Source organism: Phaenicophaeus curvirostris, chromosome Z (genome assembly GCF_032191515.1).
Source record: "Phaenicophaeus curvirostris isolate KB17595 chromosome Z, BPBGC_Pcur_1.0, whole genome shotgun sequence".
Lineage (NCBI taxonomy): Eukaryota > Metazoa > Chordata > Aves > Cuculiformes > Cuculidae > Phaenicophaeus > Phaenicophaeus curvirostris.
The window spans coordinates 30,616,420-30,632,394 of record NC_091431.1 but is presented as its reverse complement, the minus strand read 5'-3'; the positions used below and the strand labels follow the sequence as shown (position 1 = coordinate 30,632,394).

Genomic DNA, 15,975 nt, shown 5'->3' with positions numbered 1-15,975 from the left:
GGGACGGAGGACTGGCTGCTGCCCGCTGTTGCAAAGTGCGAAGTAAAAGTTCTTGCGCAATTGCCACTGCGTAGACTAGGAGGTCCTGGACAGCGGAGTCTTCCTGAGCTCCTTCCCGCCGGCGGACGATGACTTCTGATGTTGCGGGTGGAGCGATGACATGCTCCACGTAGTCATCGTCCACTCGCACCGAGCGCACTAAAGATGTGATCCTCCTCTTGCAGAGGGGGCACTCGGGCTTATCATCAGCCCACCGCAGGATGCAGGTGTAACAGAAGCGGTGGAGGCATGGCATAGCAAAGCTGGGCTCCTCCCAGCTGTCCAAGCAGATGGGACAGCAGTCCTCCAGCTCTGTGGCCATGCTCTTGCCTTCCTGCAGTGGGCTGGGGGGAGTTGTGGAGCTCATGTTGTTCCCTCTCGCTGTTGCTGCAGCAGGGGGTGTTATGCTAGGAGAGGAAGAGAGGCCGCATTTGTTGACTGCCCTGGAGACAGGTGGAAGAAATGCCCAGGTCCCACAAGAAGAAAACCCTCCCAGCTCCCAGGGGTGAGGTTTCCCCTCCCAGCTCACCTCTGCTGCAGCAAGCGCCCCTGCTGGGATGCTCTGGCTCCCTGAGGCAGGGCCACAGAAAATTCTTGGACCAGCCAAGGTACGCAGACTGCTCAGCTGGGGTGCCAAGATGAGCCCCCTGCAAGAGTCTCCGCTTGGCTACAAGCAGTGAGCGAGTGACAAGCCGTTGCTCGGGACGTGGGATACCATCGCCAGGTGACACAACAATCCAGTGCCTCTAGACCTGTCAGTCCACCCATTGGTGCCACGTCCTTTCCATTCAGTTTTGCTGCTCACCAATGAATTTTTTGCCCCGAGGAAGATGAGTCCAAAGTGAAAAGCAATTGTTTTTATCTGTTTTCTTTTCTCTAATGCTAGAGCTGCTAAAGAACTTCTTTCTAGGAAATTGCTGATAATACACCGATGTTTACAAGTGAGACGGTACCAGAGCCAGTCTGAGAAACAATGAATTTTTAATTATTTCCAAATTTGTTTAATTTTTTTTTTCCTGAATTTTCCATTTGGGAACACCGCCCATATTCCTCTCCCCTTCACAAGTGGCCCAACTATGTCAATGTGTTTCTGGAGTGAATCCAGCTGTATATCAATGTGAATGAACAGCACGGTTTGCCGATCTCATCATTGTGTCCTTTTCTTGTATGTTCATGAGAATGCCAGAAACTTTTCTAAACTCTTTCTGGAAGATGAGAAATTTTTCGGAGGCTGTTCTTACTGGTTATATAAATCCCTCCTCTCGTTTCACTAGTTCTTAAATCAAACTGCAGTGCAATCTTCACATCAAGTCATGAATGTAGAGATGAAGACTTCCGAAGACCCTTGCTGGGAATGGAGCCACCTATGGTGTTGGCAGGCTCCTTAGGGAGGGCATGGGATATCTTCTCTAGCTCATCCATTTGTAAATAGTCATGATGGAGCAGCAGGGGTTGCCTGCCTGCTTTCTGTTGGGGGAGCGGGGTCAATGCTCTTTTCTGGCCTTGCTGTGCCTGCTCTGAGGTGCACATAATGAAACCCTTAGTGCCCCTCTCCTAAGACATGTGCTTCAGTGGGAACGGACGTGCAGCTGCGACCGTAGCAACAAGGACCTGAAGGAAAGCATGAGTGCAACTTCCCAGCAGAGGGTGGCCGTGTTGGAAGATGAACAAATTAAACCAGTAGCGTAGTATTTAGAAGAATCCATATGCCTGTTATTCTTCCTAGGGGCATTTTCCTTTGTTTGTTATTTTAATCCGTAAACTGAAATCTGTCTGTGTATTTTTTAATACGTAGATAAAATAATGACTTAAGATTTGTCAGCGTCTTTGTTACTTTTAACCATCTACTTGGCTTGGACTTCTGGAATTTCTGGTATTGAACACACCATTGTAAATTTTTTCTCGTAACAGTTAGTAAAGATTCTGGGGTTTGGGGTTTTTTGGTGATTGTAGTGTCTTAACTTGATAGTGTATTTCCTGGAGAGTTCACAGCAGTCTGATTGAGCGCACAATTCATTCCCACTCCTTAAAAAGCGTGAAGGAATTCAGTTCAGCTGGATTTTGTAGTGTATATACACAAAATCCGTAAAGAAGCAGTGGTTTGAGAAACCAGTTACTTGTTTTTCAAATGTGTGTGTGTTTATATATATATTCATGGGACTGTTTGCAAGGTTTGCTTTGGTTCCTCTAACGTGGTTGTGCGTATTGTGAGGGATGTATTCTAGGGAAATGAATGTTAAATCTTTCATTTGTAAGATGCAGCTATCCTGTCTATTTGCTTGGGAAGTCCTGTGAATAAACATGGACCACAATACTGATGTGAACACAGTAGGCTACTTTACTTACCCAGCTGTGGATAGTGATTCTTCAGCTCCAGTTCTGGCTCTGTGTCTGGAAGAGAGTGGGTGTGTTTGTTTGAGAGGCTGAAAAATGAATACCTTAAAATCTGTGCCTGAAGGACAGACAAAGAGGGCTTCGGGGAAGTGTCTGATTATCCAGTGTATAAGCATCACAGCCATATCTGGTCTTCATGCTGGACCTTACATGTGAGCCACTGACAGTTCTTTTTGGGGAGGAAAGGGGGAGGTAAAGCCCTGTTTTCCAGTATTTTGACAAATGTAGTAACCATATTTTGACAAGATCGATACAGGTGGGGTTTTTTTTCTGCTTTCTCACCTCCTACGTGCAGTCTCTAATGTCTGTGCTACAAGCTGATTGTAAATCAGAGCCCAGAGTAAATGGAGCAGCACTGACGATTCCTGGATGTTCGCTGATACGGCTGGTGAGCTGATGTGGGGCTACTGAAAGTCAGGAGGACATTCTCTGCCACTGACTCTGCTACGCAGGCAGTAATGTCCTGAACAGGAGCTGAGCGGAAATGTAGAATACATTATTTTGAACTGTTCAAGCAAGATTTATTGGGGCTTGGTTGAAGGGGGGATAAGTTTCTGATTTCTTGGCTTTCTTCGTTATTTCTTTTTTTCTTCTGCCTGTTCCCTCACTTGCTGTGTCCTCAGCCTGAGCAATAAAAGAAAACTGAAGGTGAAAACTAGGAAGAACATGTTCCTTCACTATGGGTGCATTTGTTTTCTTGCTTTGAAGTGCAAAGGGAAAGTTCAGGCACCTGTGGAATATTTGGGAATGTCTTGGATCTCAAATTATAGGATTTTTTGTATGTTGTTAGGTCGGAAGGTCAGAAAGAAGAGGGCAGTGTTTTATGTATGTGGTTTTTATTTCCCATCCTTACCTGTTTGCAAGCGGTTAACTAAAATAATGTAAGAGAGGTTGCTTGGAGACAGAATGCCTCTGATCCATACCACAATTGCCACTGCTGTTTACAAATGTGTTTTTTTGTAAATAATCCCTCCAAATTCTCCAGAGTTAGGTCTTTGTACTTCCAAGTGTTCATTCAGTGTGGATGAGCAAATACTGCTGGGTAATGTGACAATGAGCTGAAGTGCCCCAAATGGGAAAAAGAATGTAACTTCATTGCTATGTTATCTTACGGTGATAAGATACTATTTCATGCTGCTAAGGAGTGGGAAGGAGTGGGAAGCCCGGCCACCTCTTTCAACAAAAAATGTGGGAGCATAAGTTTAAAAAGACTCTTTAACAATAAACACCTCATTCAAATCACTTTGAAAGGCTGGTTTTCACCTTCACTGTATGGAGGAGAGACTCAGCCCAAAAGGGTCGCTTGGCTTGTTCTTTCTATTTTGTTTTCTATATTCTGATATAGAGATATATATATCTCTATAGTAATATATATATAATAATATATATATTCTGATATATAAAAATATATTTCTATATATTCTGATATATAAATATATATATCTATATATTCTGATATATATAAATATATTTCTATATTGCTATCCCCACTGCTCCCAGAGTTTGACACGCTTGCTTCACAGCACAGTGCTGCGGGGAGAACAGAGGCAGCATAAGGAAAAACACTAGAGACTGAGTATCTGGCAGCTTGGTGCACCTTGGAGGCAATTGCTTTTGTTTGTGTGAGATACTGGCAGAAAGATGAAAGGTGCACAGATCATTAACTAATATCAGTTTCAGCCTTAGCAGCAGCATAATAATGCAAGTATCGTGAGGGAAGGATTAAGGAGGAAGGTGTTTATTAGTTTGGGTTCACTTTTCTTAAATTCCTGATTTCTCTATTGCTCCCGTAGTTTTCTTCCTTGAAGATTTGAGCTGTACTAGGTACATAATCCTAAAGAAGCTAGATACATACATGGACAAGATCAATAGAGTTGTTTGTTTTTTTAAACAAGTAGAATACATGCGTGGCAAAAATGTTAAGGTAGATTGTGAAGCAGGGAAAATATCTACAAAGCTGGGATTAAATTATTTAAGAAGAAAGGAACGTATTATATATCTTTACTTGGAAAGTCATGCATAATGAAAATAATGGTAAAAGGCAAGTCATGTGTTATCTCCTCCAACCATGCACACCTTCCAGGTGCTTATTTGTCCTGCTTCCTGTATCTGGACTTTTGAAAAGTGAGGAGCTTGGAAAAGCATCCTTTGATAAAGGGAGAAAAAAGTCAAGGGGGAGAGGTGATAAAGTTTTTTGTACAGCTTTGAATTACCTGGAAACAAAAGAGCCTACTTTTAAGACTGTGCTTGCTTAATCATCAGAAGAACTTTCAGATTCCAAATAACTTTGTTTTCTTCAAGTGAAATTTCAATACCTGTTTTAAAACCAGATCACAAGACAAACTCCAAGTTAAAGACCATAATTGTCATTCATCATGGCATTGACATCTCTTTGTGTAGAATACTGGATAGCAGCGTTGTAGAGACCTCTTCAGACTGGTAGACCCACCAGTCCCGTTTATCACCATTTCCGTCTGTATCTAGAATTTCTAAAGTAGGCCGTATTTGGTGTAGCTGGCGTGTGTCTACACAACAATCTTTAAAACTTCAGGGGGGCCTCCCCCTTAGTTTACAAAAAGAAAAAACCAAAAGAAGCCTGAAAGTTTGGCTAAATTCAAAGCAGTAGGAGCATATTAGTGGCCACAAGTCATCTAATGACTTAACTGTGTCTTTATCTGTTTTCTGACTGATTAAAAATAAAAATCTACTTTTGACTTAACAGCGCTTTGCAAAAGCAATCATGCAAAGAACTGTATTTTTTTGACAGGAGCGTATACTAGACAATAAATACACCAGTAAACAGCATGTTGTTTCTGCGGGTAACTTCTGTCAGTCAGAATTAGTAAGCCAGCTTTCTTTCCAAACCATTTTTTGTTTCTTTAGCTGATTTTTCTTGTGTAACTTGTCTCATCTGCAAAGCTTTTGCCTCTTATTTGTAGTCTCAAGCGTTAAGTTTAAAGTCTGTATCTTGAGCCAAAAATCTGGCAATTTAAAATCCTGTTATGTCACCTGAAAATCCTTTCAAAATAAAATATAAAATTCTAATGATTTATGCAGGCCTGTGTATTAATAAACAGATAAGAAGTGCAGTGCTATCTGGCACAGTTTTAGTCTTGTATTGTTGGTTAATTGTTGCAAAGAAGGCAAATCTTTTCTTTCACATTTTTGTAATGATATTTGCTTGTCACGTGCCTGCCATGTGAACCTTGGTAAGTATAACGGCTGCATATCTACTATGTTAATATCTGACCTAAAGAAAAGACTTGCTGTAATCACAGGGGATTTTTAAGAAGATTGTTTTGTCAAAGAGCTGCTTAATATACTGCAGAACTTTTCGAAGCACGGTAGACAAAACTAAAGACACTACTAAAACTTGATAGGTATCATACTATAACTCACCATGTGAGCACTACAGTTTCCTATGTCTAGTCTAGAAGTAGTATCTGAGGATACTGCAGCCACTGCATTGTATTATTCTAACATTGCTTACTACTCTCAATCCTTCCCACGTAAAGAAGCATTAAAACCAGTCTTTTCATGAGACCAACAGGTTTTATTACTGCCAGTCCTGCAAAAGACCACTGGTTATGTTTGTTCTAAGCAGCAAAATTCAATAACTGAGAAGATTCCCTGTAAAAAGAATGTTGTGGTTTCAGCGTGAAATGGTCTGAATAGGTAACTTTGTACTTACATTTTTAGAATGCAATGAAAGCATATATTAATACAGATGTGTAGAAAGTTTTTTTTTTTAAATTCGCCACAGACTGAAGTTATCACCAGTGTATATTCAGTGTTTTTTCTCAAGGCAGACCATTCATGGCAATATCAGATTTTGGTGAGCAGAGTTCAGAAAAAATTATGCTGAGAAACACACCTCTTCATTTATATGAAAAGACGCCGTATTTTTATCTTGTCCTTTCAAATGCCTGCTCCTAAAAATGTAAAATACTAACATTCAGAATTCTAGAAACTAATAAATGTTTATTGCCCAGTTTTGCCAGGCAAAGTGTTGCCATCTGTCTTTAGCATCATGGAGCTGTTTCAGTGTCCTAGCTTTGTGAGAAGACATACATTGAAATCCAGAAATGGGTGGAAGTGCCTGTGCAACAGCCGTATGAGGGGTGAGGCATAGAGCCCGTGAGAGGTGAGGGACCGTGCTCTGAGGTTAGGAGGGTCTGGATCATGTGGAATTTGCAGAATTCATTTCTGTAGTCTGCTCAAAATTCTGTCTGGTGTGGGTATTGCTTCTCTGCCTGAGAAAGTCGGCTCTCCCTCATACCACTCTTCCTGAGGTGCTCACATGTGAAATGGATTCAGTGCAGCACAATGTTTATGCATGAAATCGCATCTCGAATAACCGAGCACCAACCTCTTCCTTCTGTAGACACAGTGTACGTCCCAAATGGCAAATCTAGTTCCGTAGCCAGCATGTTCCTAGTTGGTTTTTTTTTTTTTTCCTTTGCAGAACAGGTTTTCTGACATCTTTTTTAGTAGGGTAGTTTATTCTTACTATAATTCATAGATAAGAGCCCTTCAAAAGCAGAAGTAACACTGTGGGGAAAAAAGTGTAGCTGAAAGCTAATAGGAAGTAAGCAGCAATTGCTGTCTGGCACTGAGGTAAGGAATGAAATACCCCTGTTGTGGGATGGGGAGAATTGAGGTGCAGTTGTTTAGGGGTTTATTTTGAGGGGTTAGAGTATTCTGGGAAGGTCTTGGACTGTTGTGGCAGCGACTTGCTAGTCCAGAATAGAGCTCTCCTGTCAGCCATGGGAACCAAACCTAATAAGAACAGCTGGACAGTGTGCTGGGTCTTGTTTAATGAAAGTCGGAGGTAGTTAAAACTCCGGATAGCACAAGCACGGCAGTTGAATGTGCACTCAAAACATCTTGTTTCTGAACACCTGGTATTGTGATAGAAAGTACTGGTTTTCAAACTGTGCTAAATTTAGAAACAGATAGCTTTGCTGCAAGTTGAGTGTACAAAAACCATTTCATAGCAACAGGAAGGTTAATAATTACCCCAGTGTCTGTGAAGGTAAATTGAGCAAATAATGTCATGCTATTTAGATCTTCCTCTTTATTGCCCTGGATAGAAATGCAGAGCAGATTTACAACTGTATGTGCTCTTTGCCTTACAGTGGCATATTTCTCATACTGTAGTATTGCTGTGTGTAAAGCAAAAGCATTTACAGTGTACTGTTGGTAGAACTGAAAGCTGCAGAACTGAGAGTTTGGGGAGGAAGTCAGTGGCAGTGTATAACTTCTTCTTCTGATCCATTGGTTGGGTTGATATTAGAGCCTGAAAGTTAGTCTGTTTTGGAATGATTTTTGATGTACTTGCCCCGTATACCCTCTGGTTTGTGCTTTTATGAGGAAAAAATACTGTTCTGATTGATTTTCATTTAGGTCATTGAATAGCTGACATGAGTCTGCTTTGAAATGTCAGGGAGTAGTTCTGCCTCTACAGAATGCAATCTTGATTGTGTTATTAGCTTAGTCTGGAGTGTATTGGGAAAAGAATAGGAAGGGGTTTTGTAGTGCAAAATATGCTTAAGAGCAAATAAAACAGTGTTTTTAAGGAGGAGAATTAACATCAGAAGTGTGATTATGTCAAGGCCAACTGGCTGAAGTACTTTTGTACTCAGAGTAGATGAGTATATGTGGTGCAGGTAAATCAGGTTTTTCTTTAATGGGGAGAAAAATAAGATCTTAGTAACCTAAAGCTTCCATCTGTTTCCTCTTCCTGCTTTTTAAACACTTGTCAACTGTCTGCAGTGGAGGGTACTTGCAAGTGCACGTAACATCAGTGAAGCCATACTCAGAGCTAGGAAGCTGACTGGAGGTGCGTGGCCCAGGGCTTGTCCCCTGGAAAATGCTCCCACCTGCTTTACTATGCCCTTGGCCAGAAGCTGCTCCAGATTTTGCCTATTTAGCTGCTCATCTGGTCATCCTCCCTAGCTGTCTCATAGCCCAAGTCTTACACAAACCAAGCACTTCTATTTCACAGAAACACCTGGTCTGCATGTTTACTAATGTCCAGAGTTTCTGCAGCCGTTCCAATGCTGCCAGAACTGGAAGTTCATTGTGGAGTTCAAATAGTGTCATCGTGTGCTTATTTGGTGTCGAGTACACTTTTCACGTTGCCTGTTTACTTCCTCCTGGGAGGCCACTGACTAAGACGCCAAAGTCCAGAAGGTCCATCTGTGTGGGCAGCATGGAGGCACCTGCCTACACTGCCTGGTCCAGAATGGAGGAGAGGTCAGATGCTCCTGAGCTGCCAGATGTCTGGCTAAGTGGATGGATGAATGTTGGCTGCGTATCCATAGCTCATTAATGAACCAGGCATTAATGGCAGCTGAAGGTAAAAAAACTAGACTCTGTCAGCAGAACGGACAAGAGCAGGTAATAGTTCCCAAAGGCAGAGGAAGCAAGCTTCCTAGCCAGAGAGCCATAGTCAGGTTGTGCTGTCCAGGTGACATCCCAGCTGCATGCATTTTCAAGTGACTGTATCGCTTTTTTGTCTTCTGACTTTAGCTGCAGGAGTGGGACAACCATAAGCTTTAGCAGTGAGAGGAGCGCGTTTGCATCCACAGCACAGAAGCAGCAGGGCAATGACTGTGCACCTGACACAGTGGCTGTACAGAATAACAACACACTGCTCCGTTGTTCACCAGAGTTCTCCCCTCCATGGCAGGGCAAAGGGGTGAGTGAGGTGTGAGCAGCTCCTTGGAAGAAGTGAATATGAGGGATCAGAAACTATGCACGTAACCACAACACACAAGGGGACAATTCTTAAACGGGAACAGAATCTGCAACATCAGTAGCCGAAGGAGCAGAATGGACCCTGGTCACAGCTGGCCCCAAGCAGACCTACAAAAGTGGAACAGGAGGAAGGAAGTTGTTACAGTGGCATTCCAGAGTTTCCTTATGAGGTGGTATCTCCTCCCCATTAGAGGAATTAAGAGCCTGGCTTTCAGGAGGACAGGGGTAAGGCTAATTGTTTAAAACCCCTGTTTTTCAGTACACACTCAGGACCTGTTCTGCATAAATGATGTGGAGACATATCAGCAGAGGCATTTCTTATTTCTCATCTTTAAATGAATTTAAAAGGAGACTGTATGGAATAATATGTTTTTTTCTGCTAGTTTGGTGACAAGAAAAGACCTGCTTTTGCAGGGCCTGCTTTTTTAGTGCTTTTTTACAGTGAAGCAGTAGTATTTTAAGGGCTTTATATCTGGAATAGCAAATCTGGGAGATGAAGAATACGTCTACGGGTGCCCAACACTGCTCTAATTTTTCTGCTTTTCACAGTAGGAATTTTTGTCAGAAATCACTCACTAAAATTGATTCAGTGAGATACAATGCAGTACTAAAAAACCCTGGTGAGTTACATACATCCTCAGTGTGCTAGAAAATAAATGTTTCACATGAAAATTACTTTCAGTTCAATAACCATTTGGCATACATGCAATATCCAAAATAAAGTTGGGGAGACGTTGCTGGTGCCCACAATAGGATAGCAATGATTATATGAAAAAGTTCATGCTGCAAGTTTATGAATCACTTTCATAGTTGTTAGGTGTGCTGTTTCATGTTGTACAATTCTACAATATAGACATGACAAAAAACCACAGCACGTTTGCATTTAGCTTGTCACAGAAACTCTGAAAATTATGATTATGTTGTTAAATAGATTGCCTAGAGCACGGTACATGCTCTGTGTGTGCTTGCATATTCACATATAGGTAATTCTTGAATGTCTTGAACCATCAGGTAAGACTCAGAGGAGCTGATCACAAAGTAAGAGCTTGTGAAGCTCTGGCACTGAGTAGCTGCACTTGCAAGCCTGGGGCGCAACTTAGGGTCTGAACTGCATCTCCATGAGCTTCTTGCTCCACAGCACCAGCTTGCCCTTACCTCAGCTAAGTAGGGCTAGTGCTATCGCTGGGGCATCAGTGCAGACCCAAAGGCTTCAGGCTGCCACATGCAGGTTTCTCATGTAAGCGTAAGATTGTGTTCAAAGTTGGCTTAACCAGATGCTGACACCCTCAGGCTCTGTTTGACAGAAACATGTTTTGGCAAACATGACGCTAATGGAAGTTACAGAAGGAACCACTGAAGACATAAAACCAGGTGGCTCTGGTGCATCAAACCGTATTTCCAAGACATTTTTTTAGCATGATGCCTCTGTTGCATTAAGCCTCTCTGAGATGGAGTTCCCACTGAAAAGGATGATTATGCCTTGCTCCCAGGTACCTTTTCTTGCTACATCTTTCCTGTTGAAACTAGGAATTGTTTGGCAAGTCTCAGGGTGCCACTGGAATCATGCGCTCACTTAGGATCCCTCCTTGGTTCCACTCAGTGCTGCTCCTGTCTCGGGACAGATGGCATAGCTCCTGGCAAAACCAGCTCCTGACCTCTCTCAGGAGGAATCTCTCTTTAGGGATGCGAGTTCTTAAGAAGCCACAAGTACAGTTTATGCCTCTGTGTTTCCTGAGTGAATTTGATATAACAATTACTAACTGAATCCTTCTTTTCTTCTTTCAGCTACAGCTGAGGACATCTGCAGGCTGGCTCCGGGTTCTCTGACGTTGCTAGTAGTCTTTATGGAAATTTTAGCTAAACTGGTCCAGCTAGAGAGAGGGATAAATCCTGATTACTGAGGGAAGATAAGGCAAAATGAATGAACATTAGATTTGCCCTCTCCCAGCAGCCCTCACAGCCTACACCTCCATTTAAAATTATCTTCTCATATGTTTCTGTAGGGCTGGTGTTTTGCTCTGTAACATCTTCCTGCCTAGACCCAGCGTGTTATTATTGAGACCCATCACACAGAGATTTCTTGGCTTACCCTGTCCTGAAGTGAGTGCCATCAGACAAAAATAACTTTGTCTCTGCCTTGGTTACAGTATGAAGAAATTTCTCTTTGTTTACTATAGCTGAGCATGTAGAAAACGTTAAGCTTTATATTAATATCTTTTCTTTGTGCTTGAAACACCTTGGGAAAGAAGAGTTTTCATGGCCTTCTAAAAGCTCTGCTTGGAACAGTTGTCACAAGTAAACTGATTCATAATCAATATTGCCAGGAAGGCATGCCTAATGCAAAGGAAGTATGTGGGCAGAGGAGTGAAGTAATCGCATTAAAGGAATTTACAACAGCCTCCACAAGGAGAAGTTGGTGGTAATAAATACCCTTAAAATAAAACTTAAATAGATAACAAAAATGAAATATAGTACTCTGGTAACTGACTTCTTTTTCTTTCCCTTACTTACCTCTCTTTTCTACCTTAAGATATCAAAATAAAACCTAGCTTGTATGATGGAAAAATTCCAGCTGTTGTCACTTGAGAGAAGGCTAGAGGCATCTCCAACAGAAGAACAAAGCTATTGCACTGCTGAATTTTATATCCCTGGATTCTTGGTGTCTAATTCTGTGTAGAGACTGTGTAGAGAAAAAATCAGAAGGGCTAAGGCTCAATTAGCAATCAGATTGGCAAAGTCTGTGAAAGATAACAAAAAATCCTTCTATAAATATATAAATAATAAAAGGAGGACTAGGGAGACCATACAGTCCCTATTGGACGCAGAAGGAACAACAGTGACTGGGGATGAGGAAAAGGCTGAAGTATTTAATGCCTTCTTTGCCTCAGTCTTTAATTGTAAAGAACGTTGTTCCGTCTGTGTACAAACGCCAGGGGAGATTTAGGCTGGACATTAGGAAAACATTTTTCACAGGAAGGGTCATTGGGCACTGGAACGGGCTGCCTAACGGGTAGCTGGAACAGGTGGAAGAGGCCTTGAGGGTCATGGTTTAGTGTTTGATAGGAATGGTTGGACTCGATGATCCGGTGGGTCTCTTCCAACCTGGTTACTCTATGATTCTATGAATCTGTGACTTTTCCTAATGGCCCAATTTAAATTTTAGGTTCCTCATTGCTCCAGGAATACACTCCACTCTGATGTGCTCTTTTTGAGGAATAGTTGCTACAGCACAGTGTAAGATATAAAATGGAATATATCCTAGCTTTGTGTTTGAACACCAAGTACAGCTTTACTAGGTACACCATAAACAAGCAAAGCACCATTAGCTATGTCCTTTGAAGGAGGAATGTGTTCCGGTAAGCACTTACTCAGGGCTTTTGCACATAGATTCACAATACTGCCTTGAAAATCTTAGTAACATTCAGCTTTGGGCATGCAGATTTCACAGACAAATGGTCTGCATGTTTACTCATGTCCAGAGTTTCTGCAGCCATTCCAATGCTGCCAGAACTGGAAGTTCATTGTGGAGTTCAAATAGTGTCATCGTGTGCTTATTTGGTGTCGAGTACACTTTTCACATTGCCTGTTTAACTTGTGATGCATGAAGTTTCTTTGGGAAAATGTTTAGAAGGCAAAAGTTACAAGTTGGTTATGATTTTGTCAGCACCTTTCATTTTGGGGAGCTGAAATGAATCTGTTTAGCACTTGCAGGTCTGAAGAAGTTGTTTTAAAACGTGTTGGAAAAATAACTCTTGGCCTTGACACAGCTTTATTCTAGGTTTTCCTGCACATTTTGTACCTATCGATGTCGATAAGCCCTATGCCGCTTTGTCCACGGGCGTTCCGTACAAAAGCCAAACGGAGGCTTAAAGTGGTTTTACATGGGCAGTAAGAGTCCAGGTGACTCAGCCCCCAGTGAGGTGTTGCCCTTGGGGCATTCTGCAAACAGACAGTTTTAGCAGCAGTGGCCTGGACTTTTTGTGGGCGCATAGGGAGCACAGTTTGGCAAGACAGGCAAGACAGGCAAGACTTCCTGGCAAGACAGGCAGGTCATTTCTGAGGAGACAATTTAGCTTCCTGTGCGTTCACAGCTCAGACAGGCAGTAACTGCTCTTCTGAGAATACACACTTTGTTAATATGTTTCTGGCACATTTTTGTTCACCACTTTGTTTCTCAACTAAGTCAATAAGTGTGGTGTCTCCTCTGAAACTGCATTTCAGTGCTGGAGATTTAGCTTGTGACCATTTGTATTTATTCTAAGTTGACTATGTGTCTGCTTGGCTATTTTTCTACCTATATTATGGCATAGTGTCTTTTGGTTTTAAAATTGCACATCTCTCTGCCCAATTCCTTAAACTTAACCATTTGGGGAAACAACCTTATGGGAGGTTGCTGAAATTTCTCATTGTGCGCAAAGTTGCCATCGAGGAAAATGTGATTTACTGTCAAAATTTCATTCTACCTGTTCAGATAAGCCAGTCTAGGAAATCATTTTGTTAGCCAGTGTTCTCTCCTAAATACAGTAGTTCCTATGTTTCTATGCCCTCTTTCTTGTGCTTTCCATCTACCTGCTCAATATGTCCTGCACTATCTTTGCCTCTGGATATCTGGATATAATTTGTCAAAACTTCTCAGTGCAGTGCAATGTCTGTTGTGGTGTCGTTGTGAGTGCTTTTACTTTAACTCACTTTTCCTATGTTTTGATTTACTGAAAAGCAAAGGGATGCATTAGAAGGACCCAGCATTTGAAGGCTGCAGGAAAACACTACCTTATGAAGTCCTTTGGGATGGCACAGGAGAACACTGTAACTCCTTCCCCCCGTCCTCCCCCCTCCAAAGCCTTGGCAAAAGCTGGTAGCTCTGCAGAAACTGACTGTAGTGCCACTTGTGGAGGAGCAGCTTGTTACATGTTCCTGGTGTAGCAGTGGAGGCTCTTGGATGCACTTTGTTAACCTAGTATCTTGCATCTCTGTGGCTAGTAACCCTTGTAAATAGGCATCAGATTCACAGATGTAAAAGCTTTGTTGCAGACAAGTCTGACTTTGTTATATGTCCCAAAACAAACTGTAACAAAAGCATGTGTTTTTCCAGTCTCTAGAGGCTGACAGAGTTGCATTTCCATATATGTTTTAAAAAGGCGATTAAAACCACTCTTTGCTTCCCAGAAGCTTCTACCGTAGAGAAGCGTTGCAGCTGTTACTTCCTGATTTGGAAACTCAAGCTGCGTTTTTTCAGATAGCTGAGAATCCTCTCGAACCAAGGTACCATCACAGACATCTGGAAGCAATAGTTTGTTTTGTCAAAACAGATTCTACTCTGAGAACATGTTCAAAACCAGTTACAAATCAGTTACAAAAAGAAGAAATGTCTCTCCCTTCACATTAAGAGCAGTAACTTTTCAGAAAGGCTTTTTGCTATTTCAGTGTCACGGTATCAGTATTTGTATATAGTACTTGAATTTTGCGAGCTTGCATTTTCAATATTACAGTAACATTGGATATTCACTAAGAAGTGTAAAGTTTAGATTACTGTCTTGCAAACAATTGCAAAATTCCCCAGCCCCTTGTTTCTTTGCCCAACCAAGTGCCAGTACCGAATTAATGAGTGAAAGTTGATGTCCCATATGCGCTGACTATTGCTACCAGTGTTACCAGTGCAGTCTGAATTTTGTAACTGTCTAGGACATCAGTATATGAGAAAGCAAGCTGAATCAGCATTTGTTTTGACATATTTGTCTCAAGTTTGAGAGTGAAAGCTTTGTGCACATCTCGCAGCTGGAATGGTTGAGAGATCTATCCATGTATACAAGCTGACAATAGACACACATACTAGTTAATGTCAAATGTTCAAAAGTGGATGTACTAGGAACATAAAGAGCAGATTCACTACATTGGACATTCAAGAATTACAGGTGTTTCAGCACCACTGTTGTTCTACCACTTCTCTGAGCCTTAGCAGTCAGGATCTCAGTTTAAAGTCTTAGTGGTTTCCCGACCCCCTGGTATCAGATGCTTTACAGAGAACTCAGTTAACTGTGCATCTGTTGCTTTTTTCAAAATGTGAGCGTTTAAAGAAATTCCCGTGCAGAAATTAGGCTTGTTCATCTCTGCCTTCCTTTGTGCCCATTCACAAGTAATGACATGGCGTTCAAAGACTTCGGCAGAAGTACCAAGAGGAAATGGTCAGGGAAGAACTAATCTGTTTCTCAAAAAGTTGCCAGCAAATAGACTAGTCTGTCTCCGTATAGCCTGTATCGAGACCGAGATAAAAGTCCTACTTCTGTCTATGGTCCTAACATGGGAACATGCTTGTGGAACAGGTTACAGCCTTTCAATTTCAGACTGTATCTGGAAATCATCATAGGCTGACTCTCTGGGCATGTGGTAGGATGCTCTGGTAAGCCTCTGGGCAGCAAATGCTGCGATTCCTATTGCCTTCTGTGGAGGTGTGGGTTCCTCAGAGCTGGCACAAATCTTCTCTGTTTCCATTGTATTTGTGCATAGATTTGTTATGTATTGATACAAAGGCTTCTCGCAGAGAGTTGGTCCTTTCTCTTCTCTGTTCATTTTTGACCAGCATGTCCAGAGAAGAGCGACAAAGCTGGGGGCTGGAGAACAGGCCTTATCAGGAACGGCTGAGTGAGCTGGGGTTGTTTAGCCTGGAGAAGAGGAGGCTGAGGGGAGACCTCATTGCTCTGTACAAATACTTAAAAGGAAGTTGTGGAGAGGAGGGTGATGGCCTCTTATCCCAAACTGACAGGGGACAGGACAAGAGGGAAT

General features: G+C 42.0%; 3 protein-coding genes across 3 annotated transcripts in view; all 3 read left to right on the top strand.

Moving 5' to 3' along the window:
- CDC42SE2 (CDC42 small effector 2) overlaps window positions 1-15,975 on the top strand; it is a 164,067-nt gene that overhangs the window by 31,971 nt on the left and 116,121 nt on the right. The window lies entirely within an intron of this gene.
- LYRM7 (LYR motif containing 7) overlaps window positions 1-15,975 on the top strand; it is a 117,018-nt gene that overhangs the window by 86,075 nt on the left and 14,968 nt on the right. The window lies entirely within an intron of this gene.
- Window positions 6,667-15,975, top strand: part of SPTLC1 (serine palmitoyltransferase long chain base subunit 1) — a 204,748-nt gene continuing 195,439 nt past the window's right edge. Inside the window, exon 1 of the mRNA XM_069879952.1 lies at window positions 6,667-6,672. The gene's annotated coding sequence lies outside the window, so the exon portion shown is untranslated. The remainder of the gene's footprint in view (window positions 6,673-15,975) is intronic.